The 20,148-nt window shown below is 41.3% G+C and overlaps 1 protein-coding gene across 3 annotated transcripts in view; it reads left to right on the top strand.

Moving 5' to 3' along the window:
- LOC107185341 (tyrosine-protein kinase Btk29A) overlaps positions 1–20,148 on the top strand; it is a 186,048-nt gene that overhangs the window by 98,147 nt on the left and 67,753 nt on the right. The window lies entirely within an intron of this gene.

Genomic DNA, 20,148 nt, shown 5'->3' with positions numbered 1-20,148 from the left:
ACGTGAAATTATGTTAATACCTGATACACCATTCGTTATCTTATCGGCCGCAGCAATACGGCAGTGGACCAGTATAAAAAGATCGGTTTTACGGTTCTTTGACACAATCATTTGGTGACAGTTCAACCGACAACACTACAGAGAACTAAACAACATGCACAAAGAAGTGTTACTCGTTCTGATCATCGCGACGGCGGCCGTGCTTGCTGGTATTTTACGATTTTTTATTCTTGCCCGTAGAAGAACCTTTCTATTAACCCTTGTGTGGAAAACAAGGGTACCGGAGTACCCATTTCTGTATTGCCTTTAACAAGTTTCTATGTATCTGTAGGTGTTACAAAGCCTCCCGAAACAACACCAACGACTGACGACTGCACTGACGGTAACGGAACTACAAAGTCTGACGACTGTGATGATGATAATGGAAATGGTAACGGAAATGGTAACAACGGGTCCTCGAAAAATCCCGACGACTGCGATGATAATGGAAATGGTAACGGAAATGGTAACGGATCCACAAAAAACCCCGACGACTGTGATGATAATGGCAATGGTAACGGAAATACACCAAATCCTTGCTCGCGACACACACTGGTTCTTACAAACCGAACCGCGGAATTTGCAGGCAGGGCTTGCCGAAAGGAAGCAGGTGATTCATACACTTTTCTATAACAGAATCATCTATCCGATCGAGATCATTAAAATCCACCACTATTTGTGTCTATAATCAGTTCTTTTTCATTGTACTAAAGCAGCCAACAGGGTTTCATATTCACCAATACGACCGTAACTATTGCTGCCTGGGAATTTATCTGGCAGTAGCAATACTGTATCAGATTGTTTTCGTTCATTCACTAAACACGTTCACTATTCCTAATTTTTGGTAACAGATCCTCAGAAATGAGCCACCATCTTCAACACAATTCAAAATCGTTAACAAAATAGCCTAATCCATGACGAAATGGGAACAATATTCTAGCTCGACTGTGTCCATTATCACCTAAGCTTTCAATTAACTACCTTCGTTCGCAAAGATCTAGGATGTCCCTTCATAATTACCATCGATCATCTCTAGAAAAAATATCAACACGTTCACATTAGCTAACCCCGAAGAAGCCCAAGGCCAACCTCGAGGATTGATAGTAAACAGTTACAAGTGTAGGGGTAAATACGGGACATTTTCGATATAGGTAACTTGGCGGTGATCGACTCACGGGAGGAATGGAAAGTCCTGACGGATTTGTTAAAGGAAAATAACGTGGACAATGCGTGGATCGGTGGTTCCGAAATTAACCTGGGTGGCGACCAGGAGAACGAGGAATGCGAGGAAGAAAACTGCCCTGCCCTCAAGAGCACTGGCCAATTGAGCAACGAGGATTGCCGCAAGGAGCTCCCGTCCATCTGCGAGATCCATATCTGCTAAGCTGATGTATCGTCGATGGATAAGTGATTCGATCGAATTTTTCAGATCCGATTAGTCGTTCGATACGCTGATCACGAAATGTTTGTACTAATGTTAGGTCCGCGGTGTGGAAGTGGTTTACTTTGATAGTATCAGGGTTATGCTATTTTTCCTTCCGTAAATACGAACTACTTAGAATATTGAGCAGGACTATTTACACCATGATAAAGATTGAACTTTGTCATGGTGATGTAAATTTGAATGAATTACAAGTTCAATCCGTGTATCCAAAGTTATGTAGTTTTGTTTTTTTGGTGAATTCGTATGTTATTTTTGGAACAATTTTTGTAATAAAGACTATATTTTTTTATTAATGCGTTGTTGATTATTTATAATTCATGGGCCTGTGTGGGCCCAGTTGATGTTCACCCTTGATGTTTAGTGTTTAGCAGTATTAGTATAAGTACATGGTTGCGAGTTAAAACAAATTGTTGGAGATATGTCGTCGGTTCGACTGTTGACACGGCCATAGGGCGGTGAAGGTTGAAAAAACTGGTTGACGTTTTGTATGTGATTTATCGTAAGCAAACGCTGCATTCAGAATGCGAAACGAGAGATAACACTTTCTCGTACCGTGAATAAGGTACACTGAGTCACACGAACGAGACTTACCGGTGTATAGATAACGTTAAGAGTACATAGAAGATTTGGTATATCACACGTTGGACAATTTTATTATTCATTGTCTTATTAGATACGTGTTTCGACTCGATATTTGTAGAAGATGTTTCGCTTGGTATTACTTTCTCGTAGGAAGTGTTAACTGGAATGAGGAACTTTTAATCGATTAATTAGAAACTTTTATTCCGCTTTGAGTAAGTCAATGTTGCGTTGGTGGACCATACAAATTTCCCGTTAATGGGACGCGTGGGCTCGAAACGACTGAAACTTTAATAATTTTACTAAGTCTAAAGTAACGTAAGTCACCGAAATTTCCCCGCCGCTAACATGAGATCCCAACAGCGGTCGATTCTCTCTGCGGATTCACAACCAAAGATGCACACGACACTATCCAAGGTCCCTGCAGAGACTTACTGGTATTTCCAATTCGGTGTTGTTCCCCGAACGACAACAGGAAAACGCGTGCTCGCGACAAAGAGGGAACGAAGAGAGGGAGAAAGAAAGGATTGTGCACTCGGCGCGAACGTTCTGACAGTTCAGTCCAGGCTCGGAGAGCCACAGCTGACCATCATCCATCGCGTTGTGAACCTGACCTATATAGAGTCTGAGTTTGTGATCCATGTGGACAAAGAAGCTTCTATTCTAAATTTTCGGAACATTCTTGCCGAGTCAATTTTGCTGAATCAATTGACCCAGACCAGACGGAGTGGACCAGTGATTGGTCTGGAGTAAAAATTTCGACTGTGAAATTTCGAACCTTTTTTTCGTGTACCCCAAGTTTGGTTCGGTTTGGAGAAGGAACCATTTGATTGGAGAACATTGGTCGATAGGGTACGTTCATCTAGAGAGCCTGATGACTTTGGAATATTGTCGAGAGAGGAACATTTAAGTTCTTCGTAGTATCGGAATATTCGATCGTGTACTTGGAGGTAGGGGATTGTTGATTTTCGAATACCATTAAGGAGATGCATAAATATTTGTTGATTCTGTTCGCCGTCGCGAGCAAAGTGTTATGTCGACAGGCGAACGTTGACTTAGTCAGGGAAACAATCTTGAGAGCGACCATGGAGAATCAGACTGTTCATGCCACTGATCGTCAAGAAGGTAAATATTTCTTTTTTTTTTTGGAAAATTTAAGTTCGAAAACTGTATATATACTGTTTATTTTATTTATGTACCTCTGTGTACGTGAAATTGTATTTTATTCTGTTATGTAGTCAGGCATTTCACAGGATATACACTGCGTGGCATATCTATAAAACCACTCTAAAATTTTCAATCTTTATGTATTGTGATTAAAATAAGAACGAACCAATTTTTGTTAATACTTAGTTCATTTTTATTTTAACAACAACACATAAGAATTGAAAATTTTAGGATGATTTTATAGTTATTCCACGCAGTGTACTTTGCTTTCTCAGAGTCAACTCAAAATGCACTAAAGTATATTTCATACTAGAGTCATTTAAGGGGTGGGTAAACGTGGGTCGAAGATGACCCGTCCTCGGTTGGGCAAAGGTTAAATAACTCGTTGCAAAATTTCTACTATATACATATGTATACAGAGTTTTCAATTTGAGCAATACATTAAATTGTTTTTAATTTTATAATCGAAAGCCGAATTCGTTGGGAGACATAATCATTGATTAAAAAAATGCAAATAATTATTTTCTTTAATAAAGAGAAGAATAAAGAAATGAGGTACTCACTTGGAGGCACTTTTTTCCAGGTTCCTCCGTATCAACGGTTAATATGAACGGTAATTACAATTACCACGCCGATCAACAGGTGTTTTTTATTAATGCATCGCCGCAGAATTGGCGCAAAGGGGCCGGAAGCTGTGTGAGCTTTTTGGAAAGGGACGATTACATTATGAAGCCGGGTATAGGAGCGTACAAGTACCACAATCGTAAACGGGTCTGGAATGCCGCTCGAAAGTCTTGCTTAGACGAAGGAGGTATCGATCATTAAACATATTAAACTGTTAGCATTCACAGTAGCAATATTTAAGCTGAAATCCAAACCCCTTTAATTGGAATTTTCATTTTAAATATCAGATTAAAAGTATTGCACAGATGGGGGTAATTACAAGAGCTTTCAAATTAGTATAATACACAGTAGACATTAATAATCGAAAATTTAAAATGCTCACCTTTTCTACAATTTTCATTTCGAATGTTACTATAGAACTTGTTCTGTGGCCAGGGTCTGGAAAAAAAGACATTTTTTTTGTTAGTGGAACTAAAACAGTTGTTTGCGGTATAAATTAAGCAGTTTGTAAGCTGACAAAGCGACGATGCTTTTTATAAATGAAACCAACTTTTTCCTCGGTCTGTGGTAGGACAAACGAAAACGAATCGATCGATAAGTCGAAAACAAAGTTTTTATTGACGCGTCTCATCGAATATGAGAATGAAGTAGATAATGAATTTAATTGGTTGACCTATATTCATATTCAACTTGTAATAAATTTTATGGAAGTTCCAGAGTCAAGTTTATCGGTAGAGGTCAATCCATTATTTGCGTCTTTTCTTCAAATCAACGTATCACGCGTTTCGAGTTATCACAGGACAATATTACCATTCACGAAATATCTATAAACGGATTGTTTATTTTCCTTTCGCCGTGTTAAAATCAGACAGTAATTAATCACGTACTTATTCTGACAAGAAAATATTGAATGTTACAATTAACGCATAAATGGACCGAACAATAATTCAATACAAATTAGAGTAGTATACTTGTCATAAAATGATCATGGTAATAATGGTCATAATGGTAACTCTGCTAGAGCCAAATTCGACTATAGCTGATCGACGATATAAATTTATACCGTTAACTCAAGTTTGAGCCACCTACAAAACTCATAAAGAATTAAAGATCATCGATCATAGATAACAGAGAAACTGATTACACCTCATCAGCTCATCAAAGCTAGTTACTGTCGTGTACCTTTCAATAGAATTGAAAAAAAAAAAAACAAATATCACTTAACTATTAAATTAAGAAAAAATTACAAAAGATTAAGCTCAATTGTGAAAATTTATAATACTGGTAGCATGAATAGTTAATAATGTAATGGACATGTTAAGCTCAACTATGAAAATTTATAGTACTGGTATGAATAATTAATCATCTGATGGATAGGCTAAGCTAAGCGTGCAGACGATAGAGGACCGAAGGGAATAAACAATTGTTGTCCGATAGGTCAGTTAGCCGTCTTGAACACGGAACAAGAGGAGAAGTTCTTGAAAGAGTGGATACAAAAGGAAAACCTCGACCGCATCTGGTTAGGTATTCACGATCTGTTCGAGGAAGGCGAGTGGGTCACTTTAACCGGGGAGTCGCTCGATGTCGCGGGTTTCGAAAGGTGGTCCACGGTGTGGCCGAACCAACCAGACAATTACGGGGGTCGTCAGAACTGCGGTGTGCTGATCAAGGAGGGCGGACTCGATGACGTTGAGTGCGACGCCACGATCTCGTACATCTGTGAAATTACCCTTTGTTAAACTTGATCGAAGTTTATCGTTCGGTTTAAACAACTGGATCTTTCTCTTGTCCGAATGAGAGATCGATGGAGAACTTACAGTTCACAAAGTAAACCGCGTAAACCAGTCCTATTCGAATGATAACACTGATCAACATGATTTTTGTCCCAAAGAACAATTATACTTGATTTAAAAAAAAAATGTAAATTTTCAACTTTGAACATTTCCTGTGTTCAAACATTATCTGATTTTGTAATTAATATTTTAACAAGGTTATATTTTATTATATTTTAATCAGGTAACTTTATATTTTTAACAAGGTTCATAAATTTCTTGAAATTTACCTCCAAACTCATCCTATCATTTTTCATAAATGATAAAAAGAACTCAAGATAACCAATAATTTTTTCATCTTATTTTTTTTTCGTCTCTGTGTTACCATTTGCGCCATCGGTTCATACTGTACACGATTGACATTGCGGACAAGCTTCCCGCGACCATAGGTTAGCTTCCATCCCCTGATCCTCGATTTCACGTTTTCCCGCGGCGACACACGGTCCAAAGCAAACAGCGTTGCACGTGGCGGTTCGATTTTTCGAATGTACACATAATGTATGTAGATACGTGGGCGACTGCCAATTTGCTCGACGGGTCCTCGCGTCGTTGTTAGCCCCGCTGGGGAGCTGACATCGGCTCCGGAAAAATCGTCCACCCGGGGATGATGGCGCAAAAACCGTGGTACGGCCGAATTCAGCAGAGTTCAGCAGTTCCGCCACGAAACCTGAGAATGTCAATCGTGGCACGCTTCCGAGTCGATTCCTTTTTAAGAGCGAACCTCGCCCAGTTTCCTTCCCTGGTACTATATATCGCGTACCACGAATTGCTTCTCTGGATTTATCGTGAGTCCTTTTTTTCCGAGGGTAAGCCAACTTAAATATAGATCGGTGGTTCGTGATTTGAATTGTACTTTCTATTGTTTGCAAATTAAACTAATGAGAAAAACAGTTTAAATTGCAGTATTCTTTGTTTTTTTTTTATAAGAAATCCAGGTATATTATTGTTCTGCCTCTAATAGTTCCAGAGATATTCGTCCAAATACAGTTCACACCCTTAACTTTAAAGGCTGTTTGCACTCCTTTGACGTGAATATGAGCAGCTAGGAAAAGATACGTGTAAAATATTTTTATGAGAAGTACTATATTACGAAGTTGCATAAAAATGGGTGATTGTCACTTCGGCATGGTCCTTTGTGAGAGGGGTGAAATACAGCCTTGGCGAAAAATATTGGACACCCCATAAAATATGAATTTTCAGCATCTAACCTACCAGTGTATTTATCGTACTCTTTTTTCGATGGAAACGAATATAGCCTAATGATCGATACTCTCTACTATTTTTTACTCTTTCACGTTCTAACATAGTGGTGCAAAGTATTCGTCGTATACCTTTTTCGACGGTACAGAATACAGGCGAATAATCAATACCTTTTACTATTCGTGGCCTCACGTATTACCTAGAAGCACTGATAGTACTCTTTTTTTTTTTTTTTTTTTTTTGACGTACCGGAATATGGGACACTGATCAATACTGTTCACCATTTGCTTTTTTTTTTAATACATCGTTTTTGGTACAAATTTTCTGTATCTTGTTCACCAAGTGTATCATATTTAGCATGAAAGAGCACGTGAATGAACCCAATCTCCGGAGCTTGCTTTGGACATTACTGCTCATTCAGACACTACTTCAGCTGATTCGCATCTCCTCTACAGTAATGCAGTGGACTACCTTGTACTCCTATCTTTGTGAATTGCCCCAAGAAAATGGGATTTTACATAAAGATCCTCAGCACTTCGCGATCTCAAACTCTGACTGCACTTCCTTGGAATTGTCGGAAATGGAAAGTAGGTAAATCGCAGTAGACTGTACGATAAATATTGCGACAAAACCTGTTTTAGTCTATGAACACGTGTGTATTGTTTGGTGGTTTTGCCAGGATGTTATGGTTGATGTTAGAAATTGTCACGATTTCGATTACCAATTTTTTACGATTTACTAAAATATCAACCCAAGTACACTCTATTTAGTCATTTTTTCTTACTTTAAATAGTAGCGGAAATAACTTAGGTGCTCGAATTAAAATTAACACCCTGTATACATTCTTCATAATTCTACACGATCGAAGAAACTTTTGTCCAGCTATTACTTATTCATGGATATATTCCTTTCATGTACCGACGATGATGTTACACGTTTAATGACTGGCATCGTCCAGGCAATAAATTCTTTATCGAGGCGGGGGGAGAACCTTCCGGGATCCGGAAAGTTTCATATGAAACCGCCGTGTTCCATTTACTTTCATCTCGAACTACTTCTTCGGTCTGACGTACCCGGTAAAAAGTTGTTTGCGCGAAAGTTGCCCGTTTTTTTCCCTGCCACCCCCCTTGCCCATTGTCGACGATCCGCATCGTCAGGGGAGCGTGCTTGCATTGGAATACGTTGCACTCTGCCAAACAGAGCACCCAGTTTTTTTGCAATTTTCGAAAATGCAAGTTCGTTGGTGTCTTCGACACGCTGCACAAAGGTCCAAAATCAAAATTTAGCATTTCACACACTTATTAAGCTCAGGTAATCGAAAATTTTGTAAATTATAATTCTAAGTAGAATTAGATAAACGAATAAATTTTTATCAATTTTATTATTGGTAGTTCTAATATTTATGGGGGCAATTACATATAGAACTATAGAACTATATAAATATTTATCATTTGACGTTGTGTCTTCCGTATCATTGCAAAATCCGTAGAATTCCTTTTGTTACACAAAATCCACATCGAAATCCTAAACTCTATTCTACATTAGGCTAACGCTCAGACGAGTTTTCGACCGAGAAATTGTCTTCATAATAAATTCCTAAAAAATGCTTAATATTTCTAACGTTTACACTGGAATGACCCCTCAAATGACGAAGCTACAAATTTTCAGAACTAATCTGTATTGCAACGAAGAGAATTTCGATCAATCCCCACAAATTATACACAACCGTAACGTTAAATGCATGCAAATATCGTCATAATTACAACGCCTATTGCGTTAATCACGGTGCTTCCATCGTTCTCTCTTCCCGAAAACCCGAAAGATAGCCCGAGGGCAGTCTCTATAAAGCGATACCTCGATTTCCAGGCCCAAATACATCGATATATTCGGTTATTCAGCTGGCAGGGCTTCGAGTCGACGATATACAGTGTCCCAACGGGGGTGATCCGCAACCGCAACAACCGCAAATGGAAAAGCCCCGTAAAAAAAAAAAAGAACTATCAGAACTCTGTTCCCCAGTGTGTCGCGACCGCGACAATTCGCGGCTGTAAATCCATTTTTCTTCCCTTCCGCCCGGTTAACCGCATTGCTTCCACGTTCCACGGCGCCATCTTCGCGGTGGAATCGAGCTCTATCCCCGTGAAAGTGATTAAAATGGGACGGGTAATCGCGGACTATACACACTGTCTATAAACACGCCCACTGACCCGGTTTGGAGTCACCCACAAGGGAAGTTACCCAGATTTTAAATTAGTTTCGAAGAGATAATGATTGGAAATTGTAGGATTTCATCTCCTGAGAACTGAAATAATAAGTGTCACTCGACCGTGAAATTTAGGTATATCGAGCGCTTGAGAGCAGCAAAAATCTAGCGCCCGAACTGCAAACTTTTTTTATAGGTACCCTTTTCTTTAAATCTCTAATTATTCAGGACGTTTTTCTTTCGCGTTAATAAGAGCGTGCAGAAATTCTCTCTCGTTATGGATCCGCTCTGACCGAGAATCTGTTCCTCGGTAGATATGCACAGCCTTTTTATAATGGTGTAGTGACGGATGATGAATTGCGGGTGTTGGAAAAAGAAAAAACTAAACGTAGAGCAGTAACGACCCAACCCGTTTTGCATAAAAAAGTAAGTGCTCTGCATTCGACGGGACAGAAAAGCACCCGTCCATCACGAGCACCTTGTCCGAAGGGGGTGGGGAAGAAACGTGTGAATTCTAGGAATATTGAAAACGGTTGAGTATCTGCAGCATCGTTTAACCGATATGAACTCTATATGGACCTGACCATATATTTTTTTATTTATTTTTTAGTATAGAAATCCTGAGTTGTGCCGCAGTGGATGTTTATTTACTGTGGGCGAAAACGAGCATCATTAGAATTTTGGTACCTCGTATGTTCTACAATTCGACCATTTTTATCTCAGAATTTTCTTCTGTACAGTTCAGTATTTAAGAGAAGAAACAAATTCGTACTTCTGCTCTTGCCTTCATGCACTCCTTTATAAAATTCTATTTTGCAATAAAAATCCGGAATCTACTCTATACTCGACGTTCTACTGTAGCTCAGAGGATGTCTACGATTCGAGGATAGATACGATAATTTTTTGCTACATTTTTTGTTACATGTTACACGTCTTATAACTCTTACCCTCGGAATCTTCAATTTCCACGTTCCACCGAATCTCTATATTCATTATAATACCATCAACATTCTACATTCCATCGAATCTCCATATTTATTACAAGAAGATACGTTCACATTTTAATACATTTATAATACCTTCGTACCCGTTCTCGGCTCATTAAATCGACGAAGCTTCCTCGCCGGAGTACGCCGAGCGGATTCCTCGAGCAAATAATCCCGCCTGGATTAATCATTAATCGATTTGAGCCTGTTCATCCGACGTTCCGAACGGGGACGTATAAATATACCCGGATGATTAAAGCGATTGTTTGAGCACAGGGGTTGGAGGGCGTCACCTTAGCTATGCGCAAAATTATCAGGGGTGATCCTGCCGGTGATCCAGAGTACGAAGTTCGCGGCTGCTGGTTACAACGGTTAGGGGTGGGGTTAGGGGGCAGCAGGACGAGTTAAATGAAGCGATAGTGTTTAACGTGCCGTCGCTGCCGGGAACAATTTCGAGCTAAACGACGAGGATCCGACTGCGTCCATTCCCGACGACTGCTCCATCCCGGTACAATTCGGTCTAATATCGTTCCGCTTGCCGCGCTTAGAACCCGTTCCACCCGCCGCTTTGTTACACTGTATTGGCGCGTTCTCTGCAATCTACTGGTCGCCTTTTAGCAGGTATTTCGATGTCGAATGAATCGTTCCACGGTCGATTTGTATGTTCGCCACGGAGAACCAAGATTTTTCACATATTTAACACTAAACCCACCGAATCTTTCAGAGAGGTAGGAATTAGTACGTTCGAACGGGTTATTTTAACCGGTCGTGGTAGGTTTAGTGTTAACAGTAGAGGTACCAAATGATTAAGGCGTAGGTACTTATTTCTGTGGGATCGACAGAAATGATGGCTTTTTCAGAATATGCAAGTTTGTTAGGTAATTAATTTTGTTTTACCAAAATTAAATCAATTTTTATATACCTTAAACAGTTTATTTTGTAGAATAGATATACAGTAGACTCGCGTTAAAGTAGTGGTAGGAACACCCCATCTCACACGCAGGAGTAACCGAAGTTCTGATCCAATTGGTGGACTCACGTTACAGTAACGTTTCCAGGAAAAACCCATCTCGAGTGCCCCGTACCGTTACTTTAACGTGAGTCTACTGTAGATTGAATGGTAAAATTACGGCTCTTTCTTTAGTACGATTTCACCATTACTTCCTACTTACGTAGTCGCATTTGTGTCGTTCAAATTTCACTTTCATTTTCCAAAATTAATTTTTAAATACCAGATACACACAAACGCACGTACTGCTTTGTTTTTATGTAAGTTCCAATTTAATAATAAAATTTCTCGTACACAATTCTTTATATATTACGTTTTTATTCAGTAGAATAAATAAACTGGCCAATATTAGAAACACTGGCAGTAATTGGAACATTTACCCTAAACTACTCCTAGTCGATTGATCTTACTTCCAATAACCGAGGAAATAATTTATATGTTCCTTACAAAGCAGGACACTTTTTTCATCGTTCAACAAATCTTACAGATTCCCCGGACCTCGATACCATCAAAGATGTCCATCAGACATCGCATGTCGCTTCAGTAACCCGACTTCCACCCCATTTTTCCGTACCCCGACATTCCTTTCTGAGCTAGGTCGTAACAGGCGGTAATTGAAAAATGCCTCTGGCGCTTTGACGCGGTAGTGTCCACGGCCCTTTCATTCGAACGGTCGAGTCTTTCCTCGCCGCGGGAACACAGTCCCTTCGAAGAAGCTATACCGTGGGGCTAGACTGAGGCTCCGGTCGAAGAAAGCGGCGTGTAAACCCCCTACTCCCTCGCTGGCCTAATTAGGGGCCGTTGCGCGCGGCCTCAAAGATACGATAGAACCGCGGCACAAAGCCCCGCGTAGGATGCACCAGACGAAATGTCCCTAGGAAAAATTCCTCATTACGTGGGCCCGGTACCGAGCAAGCCGTGTTCCGCACTCGTTACCGAACGCCTGTATCCGTCCGGCCTCCTCTACTGGCTCTTCTCGAGAGTTCATTGAATAGAGGTCGTGATCAACTCCGTTCCATTTTTCATTTGCTTTCTTCTTTCGAATTACCCGATGTCGATTACTGCGATCTACACGGTTCGTGATCCCTCGTTCTTATATCGCCTTTTTCCCCTATCGGAAGGGTAGCTAAGTTGTCCCGTATCGGAATTATCATCCCGATTTCTCATCTCCTATTTAGGGTAGAAACTTTGAGAATCGTTTGGATAAAAGCTTCGTTAGATAGACCAAAATTGGATCAAAACTGTCATGTGCAATAGTCGCAGACGACATAACTTAATAATCATAGAAGGCAGGACCAGTCCTCATCCTCTATTTCCAGAAAAGTTTTCGAAATCACCACTTATGGGTTAGGTATAATAGCCGCAAACTAAGAAACTAAATGGCCATAGAAAGGGGGACAATCCTTCATTCCCCATTTCGAGTAAAAGTTTTCGAAATCACCAGATCCGGGTTAGATGTGACGCCAGAAGACTACAGGGCTAAATGATCGTAGAGATGAGTGGACGATTCCTCATCCCCAATTTCGCGTAGAAGCTTTCGGAATCGCTATCTTTCGGTCCGATCTACTCAGACCGTGCGTTCTAACTAGGTTTCCAGTCCGGAATTCCAGTATAATGAGAGCGACCGTAATTCCGAAGGATAAGCTACCTCTCCGCTTGCCAGGAACTGGCCCACCCCATACCCCACGTTCTACTCCGAGCTCTCTCGACGTCCATTAAAATTCTACGACTCGGGCTAGGGTGGGGGAGGGTAGGTCGAGCCGATCGCGAACGATATAGAAACCGCGGAATGGCTTTAATCCAATTTCGATTGCGGGGAACAAGGGATGTTTAGCTAAGATCCGTGACTGCTCTTCTCGGTTAACTGGGTTAAGGGTCCTCCCAGTACCGACAGCGCACATTGACAACGTCGACGAATCGCGTATAATACATATTGTGACGACACGTACCGATCGAGGGTCTTATATGCGCGTACACGAACGAACCCACTACCACCACACTACTCTCTTACATTGGAAACGCGCCACCCTTGTCGATACCATCTTTTTGTGTCGTCCAACGGTTCCTTCACCCCTATCCCGAGATTTTTGTCCATCGGAAAATGGCTGCCGGGCTTGCTGACAGTTTTTTCTTCTCTTTTTTTATTTTTTCGTCGGGTGATGAGCGTTTAATACCGATTTTGGTAAAAGTTTCGAGATTTATGGGCCGATTGAATGGTTGGGTTGCGAGTTTTCTTCCGATAGAGGTGATTTAGGGGGATAGGGTGAAACTTCAGCCTGAGATTTCGGGTCGCTGATAGATTGAAATATGAAGACAGCTTTTTTCGGTGGAATTTATGGGCTTGTCGGTGGAAGAATGAAAGCTTTTGGGGGGTAATTAGTGTAGTGAATGGTTGTTATATGTAGGATGTTACAGAGTATATGATGGTTGATGCTTTGATTGTCGTATCACCAACATATACATTGGTGATATTGGACGGTCTCCCATAAAATTTTTCACGTCGTCAACTTTAAAGTTTTTCAATCGTGGACAGTCACCATAAAAATTGTTCAGTTGTGGACACTCACCATCAAAATGATTCAAAACGAACTATCCTTCTCCACATTACAAGCTACGAAGCAACTAAAAGTCACAATTATTCATTGAAAAATTCCCAAGATAAACTGTAAAATGGGGAAGAGCAAACGTTTTATCGATGGTGGAGCAAATACTTGCGAGCACTAACCTAAGTGAGGTCATCGTCCGCAAAAGGCGAACGACAGGAAGCCATTCGGCTACCTGCACGAGCATAAACGCGACACTTCGGCTTGTCGTGGGCCATGATTCGCGTGAAAAGAGTCTCGCGCATAGTATATCACATGCCCGCGGCGTGTAACTCGTCGTACTTCGAGCTTGGTATTCATTATTAACGGGGTTTCCTCGTCGTGTCGCGGGCGATATGAAAGGTCCGCGAAAACGAGATGTTTACTCGCTACGAGCGCTTCGGACATTCCGGGCCCCATACTCGACGGGAAGCTTCCTTATGCAGTTATGCAAACTGCCCGCGGAAAACGCGTCATTTTCCTCGAGATACGTTCGTACGGAGACTGGAAAACGATATTACCGGAATACCTCTAATTCCCTGTGTTAAACAGTTACCTGGACGATTCTATGAGTGGAAACATCCGTATGGACAGGATCAGAAGTGAACAGTTGCGATTTAAAACGACTTAACTCGCAATAAACGTATACTAACACTTGTAAGTATTAGGACAGTTGATTAGTAATGAGTTCTGGAGGAACCCTACAAGCAGAAAAATCTAAGAAACAAATCTACTCGACTAAATCGTTTTCTTAAACTACTCGATTAAATTTTAAAGTTACTAAACTACTCGACTAAATCGTTTTCTTAAACTATTCGATTAAATTTAAAATTTTAAGTTACTAAATTACTTGCTGGTTAAATTTTAAATTTTAAGTCACTGAATTACTTGCCACTCGACTAAATTACTGGACGTGTCTACAGCAGCCTTAAAACGAAGATCGCTGGATTAACTGCGGTTCGCCGCGCAATGAGAACGAGAACTTCTCCGTTATCGTTCTTCCACCGTACCACGTTGACGAACGGCGAAGAAAAAAAAAGAAACAATATTTTTTTCTCGAGGAACAAAAGAAAGTTCGGATGTTCGGAGTGCTCGAGACAGCGGGGGAATGCCATGGAACGAAAGGGGAGAGAGAGAAAAAACGCAACAAAAGGAACCTCGGGTACGCTTTAAATTCCTCTCGCGAGCGGGCAATCTTTCGAGCCGTTTGTCGCGAAGGTTAGGGGCAACTTCGCGTTGGACCGCCTACGAATATATAAAACTTGGATCGTTTCATTTTACCCGACTGAACTTTCGAACTCGCGCTCAAACTCGCCCCGAAGTGTTCCGACGTGGCCAGCCGCGTGTCTCACCAGCTCACCTCCCTCACACCCTTTCTTCATTTTTAATTAAGTCCCTTTCTATGGAATAATATTTCATTCGCTTTTGCACGTAAGGAGCTGTGGAGGTGTATTCGAACGACTGAATGGTCAAAGGCTCGCCTCTGTGTGTCTTGGAACTGTGCAAATGTTAGATTAGTTCAAAGAAGACTGTAGCTGCAAACGTTAGAAATTATAGACAACTTAATTCTACGAGTATTATCTTTAACATTGATTCTTTCATTAACTCTCAAGGACACGGACCGTGAATACGCCATTCCCTTTTTTTTCAGTTTGAAAATCAGCTGCAGACTGTTTATCTTTTAATTTAGGAATTTTCTATTCTTAATGGTAAATAATTAGGATGAAAGAAGGACATTTTTCTAGTAAAGAGAATTGAGGGTCCTGAAGGGTTAAGGAATAATCAAAATTGACTTCGAATTGGCGGTTGATGAAAAGAAAACCTGGAAATTTTATCTATTGCCTGATATTTATAGGTTGCAAATTAGACAAGAAAAGGGTAGGTGTCACCAGAAGGGAAAATAAAACAGAAAGGGAGACTAACGCTCGATTAGAAGCGTATCTTCCATGAGATTACGTTTCCTGCGTTAGCGTTCCAACCGTCCTCAGGAAACTTCCTTTGTGGCTAACAGCGGGGCGGCGACTGGCCATTCTTTCTCGCTTCCGGTCCCGTCCGCCTACTCGCCGAGGAATCGCGCGAGAATTAAATGGAGGAATGACACGAAACTCGTTAGCGAAATGATTCCACTACCCAACTACAAGTTCTCTGTTTTTATTCGGGAACATTTGAATTATCCAACAATTTTTTTTATTCAGCAGTGAAGAAGTATTTTCAATTGATGAGTTAACTCGTGTTGCCCAATGAAAAAGTACTTTTAAATGACGAGTTAACTCGTCACCACCAGTTAGCAAGTGTGCCTCGAATAGTCTTTATCCTTATACAGAATCCAGAGCCGCTGTTTTATCCCGAGTCATTTTTGGTTTACGCATGGCACTTTCATGGGCAATAATTTTCGGCACTGGGAAATTTCACCAACGCAAACCTTCCCCGCCCCATTGGCGAATCAGTTTGGGGGCTTCGTTCGGTTATTACCAAATCGATCGTCGCCAGGCAGCGTCTCTGGCGTTCGGCTCACAGGCAAACACCGATCTCGTGGCGGCATGGATCGGTTCCCCGGAAGTTACATCGCGTAAGTTTCGCTTCCGTTCGACGTCGAGGGTAATCCGTGGCCGGGCCCTAAATTCCCGATCGGTTTATCGTCGTATCGACGACGCGTTTACCCGAATCGATCGAGCATCTTTCGGTTATCGCGGCCAGTTACCAGCCGATACAAGGGATTGCTCTAGTTACAGGATTAATCTAACGCGATACGGCGCAGTTAACCGCGTCGCGACATCCACGAAAACCCCTCGTTACATCGTGTGTAACACCGTAATGGTAATCGTTGCAGTGGTATTCTTGTATCAGGGTCTATGATTTATATGATCTACAAAATTAAAAATCCATTCCTTACTTTGCATTCACAACTTGTATTTCGCGGTGTCACCTTAACAACGCAAATGGAAAGTGCAAAAGGTTAGAGTCGATGATGGTTCAAGTCATCAAAAGATCACGAACGAGAGTTATGGTATTCCGGGACAAATTCTGGAAAACGTAGAATTTAGTAGTGTATATCCAAAAGAAGGTAAAGAGTTACAAAAAGGTGGATGGGATGCACAGAAGAAACACAGCCATTTCAATTAAATTACCTTTACATAAACTAGATCCTATCAAAGTCCCTTCCAAATGAATCTTCAAAGAGTACCCCATACGAATTACGACAAAATTCCACCAACACGCATATCCCCAGACTCCCGTAGCAACCGTTGAATATTATACGCAGAAAATATCCAGATGAAGCATTCAGAACAAGTTAGGTTCCATGGTCCACTGAAGTCTTGGTGTTTCAATCTGGGTAGGTGACAGAGTCACCGCGAAACACATTGTGCCCGGGCAAAGTCCCGTGGATCCCCGGGGCGTCGCCGGCTCTACGGGGGATAAGTGTATCTCCCTGTCTGTCGTGCTGCTGTGGGGTTCGGTCAAAGTCCCGGCGACATCTGGAACAGGACCACAAAGCTGGCCTTCTGTGTGCGACCTGGCTCAAGTTAACATTTTGCGTCACCGTGTTGCCCGGCTGCGCTTTGAGATAGCGCGCATTGCTTGCGTTAAAGAAAAAACACGGATGAAAAGAGGTGAGGGATATGGAGTGTATGATAGATAGAAAGAGAGAAGAGGACGAGTACCGCGTGGAAGTTGGAATAGGCCGTGGTGACAGTCTTTGTCAGATCTTGAGCATTGTCGTCAGGCGCAACTGGGCGTCGAGGAGAGGCCAGATAACGAACAGACACTGGGTTTCCGTGAGCTTTCCGAGCACCAGGCTTATGTAACGTAAATACGATGCCTGGTGAATGGAGGAGAGGGAGAGTGGACGGGGGCACTAAGACGAACGGGGAATGGAAAATGTGCGCTGTTGCATGGGATTTGGTGATATGGCGTTAAATGACGGAGAGGTTCGTGTATCTTGGAGGAGCTTGTTAGGGCTAGGTAAGTCTTGAACTGGTCTGATTAGATCTGAGTTAGACGTGGATTGGATCTGGTCCAATCTAGTCAGATCTAGTCAGATATACTCAGGCGAAAGTCGACTAACAGTAGTCAGAGTTAGTCAGAGCTGGTCGAAGTTAGTTAGAGCTAGTCAAATTTAGTCAAAGTTAGTTAGGACTAGTCAAAGTTAGTCAGAGCTGGTCAAAGTTAGTCGGAGCTAGTCAAAGGTCAATACCTGCTAGGTAGTCAACCCTGATTGGCTCTAAATTCTATGTAAGTAGGTACTACAAAGAGCTCAAAAAACGATTTTACCATTCCGTGGACATTCCATTGACCAGCGTCTCGCTTTAGCTTAGTTATTTCTCATTCGTTCGTCATTTATTTGTACAATCGCTGTTCGTTAGGATGAAGCTAAGGCCTCCAACAGGATTGCTTAGAGAAATTGAATTATGCGCACCCGGTATATATCGAGCGGACTCGACGGCATCATTGGCAGTGAAGGAATTAATAACGGGACAAGATTAATTACACGTTACAGGAATAATCGATGGCCGATGTCCGAGTGCGTCTTACGCGTGTCGGCAATTTAATTAGTGGGACGTGTACTCCCGTGTCTGATTATCATAACGACGGAAAGGGGATCTGGTAAATTGCGATAATGATCTACGACCACGAGGAACACGTAAAAATAACATATTGGGAAGTAATTAAATCGAAAATAAACAGAGATTACCTATATGAAAAACTCTGTGGAAATTTGTGATTAATCATTTCACATGTTGACTACAATTTGTAATCAGTGACATTTACAGTCTTTTAAATATAGGATTAGTAATAGACTAATGATGCAAATAATAAGCATACAATTTAACACCTTATAGACCCGACATAGGTGAATGTTATCATGATATTGTTATATGAACAGACAAAATTCCAAGAAATATCCTCAGGTTCATGAATACCAGTAATACACCTGGTCCAATCATCCTAACATCATGATCACCATCTCGAACATACAGAAAGGTGTATCGAATCGGTAGCCATCGACAGTCTCTTTAATTCGCAAATGAAAGTGGAGGCAACTGGGTCAGAACGATTCTACTCCCGAGTCTACAATCGAAGGAAAGGAATCTTTCGCGGAGGTAATTTTAATATCACCGTGATCGAAGACGTTCCGACCTATCCGGCCCGCTTCTAGAGCTTCCTATCTGCTTCAAGCTATTGAGACAGATCAGCACGACCATCCCTGTCTCGGCATCCCCGACCTCCCAGGATAGGTAATGGATGTCTAGCCGATTTAATCTAACTGCGGATTGATCGTAATGTCTCCCGATACCGCGCCCACCCGGGGCTCGTTAATCTGATTTAATTCTCAATCCCGGATAAGCCTTTTATCGTCCGTTTCCCGGTTAATTCGATGACACCGTTGCCCGTTCCGGTCTCGCCCAGACAAATAGATACTGGTGTTCCATGGGACACCGATGATTCTTGCCACTTTTAACACAGTCTTTATGGCAGGAATCATTTTGGACTCGATGCGTATAGGTTCAATAATTTCTTTCTGGTGCTAGGTTCATAACTTATGGCCCTACTAGCAAGAATTTAATTACCGTAGAATATACAGCTCCAACTTGTGAACTAAAAATCTGTTGTTCAAATGATTCTTGCCGCTTATATGTGAACACTAAATAGCCGTACCAGTAACAATTTAATTATCTAAGAAAAATACAGAAATTTATTCAAACACACAATTTTATTCCAATAATTCTTGTCGCTCTAAACCGTACATTTATGATCTTTAGAACAATATTAATTCTGTAATCCTATGCCTGAATAATTCTTGCCGTTTTCAGGTGTCTAGCTTATGGACCAACCGGCAGGAATTATTAAAACAGCATTTCCGCGGTTTACTTTACCGCTGATTCGAAAAAGAAATCAGAGTGTTTCCGCAGCTTTCGATCGTTCCCGATGAAACCACACTCTCTCGCGATCCCCTCGTATCCCTGTAACACATTGATGAGTGCCTCGAATACGTGGTACGTTCGGAATCCAACCACAGGCATTGGGAATGGTCCCGATAGAACGCAACGTTCCCGGACGTATCGTCTCATTGACGGGCAATGGAAAACACGGTTAATAATTTAACGCCCTGGGACGCATTAGTCTGATACCATTAATGACGTAGCTAATACGTTTGCCATCTGTTTGAGATTGTTTTATGGGAAACGTGTATTTTTTATGGTTCATTCATTTTCGGTGCGTTCATTGAAAATTTCTTTTATATCACACATTTGTCTCGTAATTTTCATGTATAATATTTCTCTCCAACTTGGCTATGACCCTCATCGTTTAACTTTCGTGCCATGTTAGTTTCAATTTAACCCAAACTCAGATTTTAATTTTTAATTACATTCTTTACCAGAGAAATTTGTAAATTAATTTGATCCCGCGTAATTTACACGTCTAACGATCAAACGATCTGCAAATATATTTTAGCTTGGATCAAATTTAATTCAAGGAACA

The sequence above is a fragment of the Dufourea novaeangliae genome, unplaced genomic scaffold (genome assembly GCF_001272555.1).
Source record: "Dufourea novaeangliae isolate 0120121106 unplaced genomic scaffold, ASM127255v1 scaffold60, whole genome shotgun sequence".
Lineage (NCBI taxonomy): Eukaryota > Metazoa > Arthropoda > Insecta > Hymenoptera > Halictidae > Dufourea > Dufourea novaeangliae.
The sequence above is the reverse complement of the archived record's forward strand: the minus strand, read 5'-3'. Positions and strand labels throughout refer to the sequence as shown.